Below are 4,339 nucleotides of genomic sequence, written 5' to 3'. Positions count from 1 at the left end.
CCATATCCACACATAAAGTGTGCAGAGGACACACTTATCATCAAAGCAGTGAGGAAAAAACTTTTAACAGAGTCCCAGCCTCCTCAAAGACTGCTCTGGTTATTATTTTATGTAAGCCAGATTTGGCACTGGGAACTCCCCTAATTAAATTAAGACACCTAATTACAATGTGGCTGATTTGGCACTTTAGTAGGAGAGCCCAAGTGGATGCATTAAATCAACAATGACAAGTTAAGTGTACTTACTATAATGGACAGCAGAATTAAAGTTGTTGTTGCTGTTATTAGGTATCATTGAATTGCTACCAACTCATTGTGACCTTATATACAACAGAACGAAACAATGCCTGGTCCTGAACCAACCTCACAATTGTTGCTCCACTTGAGTCCATTGCTGCTGCCACCACTGTGACAATCCATCTCTTTGGTTAGGTGTCTTCCACTTTTTCATTGACCCTCCACTTTAACAAGCATGATGTCCTTTTCCAAAGACTGGTCCTTCCTGATAATATATCCAAAGTATGACAAACAAAATCTCACCATCACAGCTTCTAGGGATCATTTTGGCTATACTTCTAACAACACAGATTTGTTTGTTCTTTTGTCTGTCCATGGTCTTTTAATATTCTCCTCCAACACCATAACTCAAATAAATCAATTCTTCTATGGTCTTCCTTAATCACTGTCCAACTTTCACATACACAAGTGATTATTGAAAATACCATGGCTTAGGTCAGATGCACCTTCATCCTCAAACTGACATCTTTGCTCTTGGACACATTAAAGAGGTATTGTGTAGCAGATTTGCCCAATACAAATACATCGTTCAATTTCTTGACTGTGGCTTCCATGAGTGTTGATATTTGATCAGAGTAAAATGAAGCCTTTGATAACTTCATTTTTTTCTCCATTCATCATGATGTTGTTTATTGGTCCAGTGCTGAGTACTTTTGTTTTCTTTACATTTAGCTGCAGCCCATACTGAAGGCTGTGTGACCTTAGATCCTCATCAGCCTCTTTGTTTTTGGCAAGCAAATTTGAATCATCTGCAAGTTGCAGGTTGTAACTGTGTCTTCCTCCATTTCTGATGCCACATTCTTCTTCCTTTGCATTACAACCGTCAGCAATTATTAATACACCTTGATTGCATGTTTGGTCAATTTCAGACTGAAGAAGTTGATCGAATACTTCAATTTCATCTTCAGTAGCTTTAGTGGTTGGTGTGTAAATTCTAATAATAGTGGTATTAACTGGTCTTCTTTGTAGGCTTATGGCTATTATCCTATTACATACAGCATTGTAACTCAAGATACATTTTTAAATGTTCTTTTTTGATGATGAATGAAATGCTATTCCTTTCTATTTGTTATTTACAACATAGTAAACCATGTGATTGTCAGATTAAAAATGGCTGATATCAGCACAATTCAGCTCACTAATGCCTAGGATATTGATCTTTTTGCCTTCCATTTCATTTTTGACAGTTCCAATTTTTCTAAATTCAAACTTCATACATACATTCTTTGTTCCAATTATTAATGAATGTTTACAGCTGTTTCTCCTTATTTTAAGTTGTGCCCCATCAGCAAATGAAGGTCCCAAAAGCTTTACTCCATTAGCATCATCACAATCAATTCTACTTTGAGGAGACAGCTCTTCCCCTGTCATATTTTGAGTGCCTTCCAAACTGAGGGCCTCTTCTTCTGAAACTATATGTGACAATATGCTAGTGTTTTTCATCATGTTTCAATATTCAGTATTCTGTTGCTATCTGAGACAGTGCTATGCTGCTATTCATAAGGTTTTCAGTGACTAAATATTCAGAATTAGTCTGTCACTCCTTCTTCCTCATCTATCTTAGTCTAAATCTCATCTGAAACCTGTCCACCATGGGTAACCCTGCTGGAATTTAAAATACAGATTGCATAGCTTCCAGAATCACAACAACTCAAAAATGAACACCATACGACAAACTGACAGAAAAGTGGTAGAGAAATAAAGTAGTAATTGCAACAGTCTGATGTGTGGATTTATGGCTTTGTCTATTTAGGCAGGGTGTCCCTAAGAGTGAAATAGATGGGAAACTTTTACTTTATCTGTACAAGAGAACAAATGCTAGGTTAAGTGAATGGCAGTCTAACTTTAATCTCCAGAATACAGTCATGAGCTCTCAATTGTAATCCAGTTTACAGACCTACAACCCTTTGAATGAAGGGGTGACTGGGCTCCCTTAAGGAAACACTCCGCTACACTTTCAGCTTTTAACCTTTCTCCCAGTCTTTCCAAAAGGGATCTTTTACAAGAGTGATTGTTCATTGGGGAAAAGGAAATAATCAGACTTTCTGGGGATTACTGGACACTGGTTCTGAATTGATACTAGTTCCAGGAGATGCAAAATGTCACTCTGGTTCACAAATCAGAGTGGGGATGCATGAAGGTCAGATTATTTTTGGAAGCCTTAGCTAAATTTCATCTCACTGTGAGTTCAGTGAGACCTCCAACACTTCTATAGTGATTTCCCCATTCCAGAATGCATAATCAGAATAGACATACTCAACAATTAGCAGAAATCCCACATTGGATCCCAGAAATGTGATATAAGGGTTATTATTGTTGGAAAATCCAAGGAGAAATTATTAGTGCTACCTTTATATAGCAAAATAGTAAACCAAAAGCAATACCACATTCCTAGAGGGATTACAGAGATTTTTGTTACAATCAAGAACTTGAAGCATGCAGGAGATTCCCACCACATCCCCATTTAACTTGCCTATCTGGTCTGTACAAAAAATTGATGGATTGTGGAGAATGATAGAAGTATCATAGACAATATATCCCTCATTTAGGTGTGCTACTCCAAACAATTAATCAAGTGACTCAAAAAGTTGTTAATTTAGAGTGAGAACCATAACAAGAGAAGGCTCTGAAACAAGTCGTGGCTGTCATGCAAACCACTGTAATACTTGGGCCCGCTGATCCAATGGTATTTGAAGTATCAGCAGCAGATAGAGATGCAGTTTGGAGCTTTTGGAAGGCCCCTATTGATGAATCACAGTGCAGGCCCTTAGGCTTTTGGGCCAAAGCCTATCATCCTCTACAGATAACTACTCTCCTTTTGAGAAACATATTTTGACTTGCTAATGGACCTTAGTAAAGACTGAACACCTAACTATGGGCCATAAAATTACCATGAAACCAGAGCTACCCATTATGAACTAGATGTTGTCTGATCCACAGAAGAATAAAGTTGCATATAAGAGACCTGGCTTGAGCAGGATCTGAAGACACAAGTAAGTTGCAACTGAAGTGTGGCAATGGGCCTATGATCATGGAATTCACTGGTCTTACTATGTTCCTCATCATCCTGAAGCAGCTGGCTTAATTGAACAATGGAGTGGTCTTCTAAAGGCATAATTATAGTGCCAGCTAGGTAGAAATATGTTGCAGGGTTGGGACAATGTTCTCCAGGTGGCTGTGTGCACTCTAAACCAGTGTTCAATATATGGTGCTATTTTTCCAATTGCCAGGATCCATGAGTCCAGGAACCATGGATTGTAAATGGGAGTGGCACCACTCACTATTACTCCTAATGACCAACTTGAGAAATGTTTGCTTCCTGTCCCTGCAAGTCTATGCTCTTCAGGTCTGGACATTTTAGTTCTGAAGACAGGAATGCTCCCACCAGCAGACACTGAACTTATTCCATTGAACTGGAAGTTAAGAGTGCTGCCTGGTCATTTTGCACTCCTCATGCCACTGGATCAACAGGCAAATAAGGGAGTTACCATATGGTGAGGTATGATTGATCCTGATTACCAAGGGGAAATTGGCTTGACAATACAAAATGGAAGTTAAGAAGAACATATGTGGCATCCAAGAGATTATTTAAGACATCTTTTAGTACTACCATGTCTTGTGATTAAAGTCAATGGTAAACTATAGACACCAAATTTCAGCATGAAGACTAATAGCCCAGACCCTTCAGGAATGAAGATTTGGGTCATGCTATCTAGCAAAAAATTCGCAGCCTACTGAGGTGCTTGCTGAGGGCAAAGAGAATATAGAATGGGTAGTTGAAGAAGGTAGTTCTAAAAACCAGCTACAGCCATGTGACCAGTTGCAGTAACAAGGGCTGTAATTGTCATGAATATATACATACAAAACAAATGCAGACTTGCTATGGTTGGAACTAACTCAATGGCACTTAGCAAAATATATATATTGTTGTTAAATGTTATCGAGTTGGTTTTGACTCATAGCAATCCTATATAGGGTTTCTGAGGATCAACTGGTGAGCTTGAACTGCCAACCTTGCAGTTCAAATCTACTTTGCAGTCCAG

The sequence above is a fragment of the Chrysochloris asiatica genome, unplaced genomic scaffold (genome assembly GCF_000296735.1).
Source record: "Chrysochloris asiatica unplaced genomic scaffold, ChrAsi1.0 scaffold00279, whole genome shotgun sequence".
Lineage (NCBI taxonomy): Eukaryota > Metazoa > Chordata > Mammalia > Afrosoricida > Chrysochloridae > Chrysochloris > Chrysochloris asiatica.
This window is presented reverse-complemented; position numbering follows the sequence as displayed.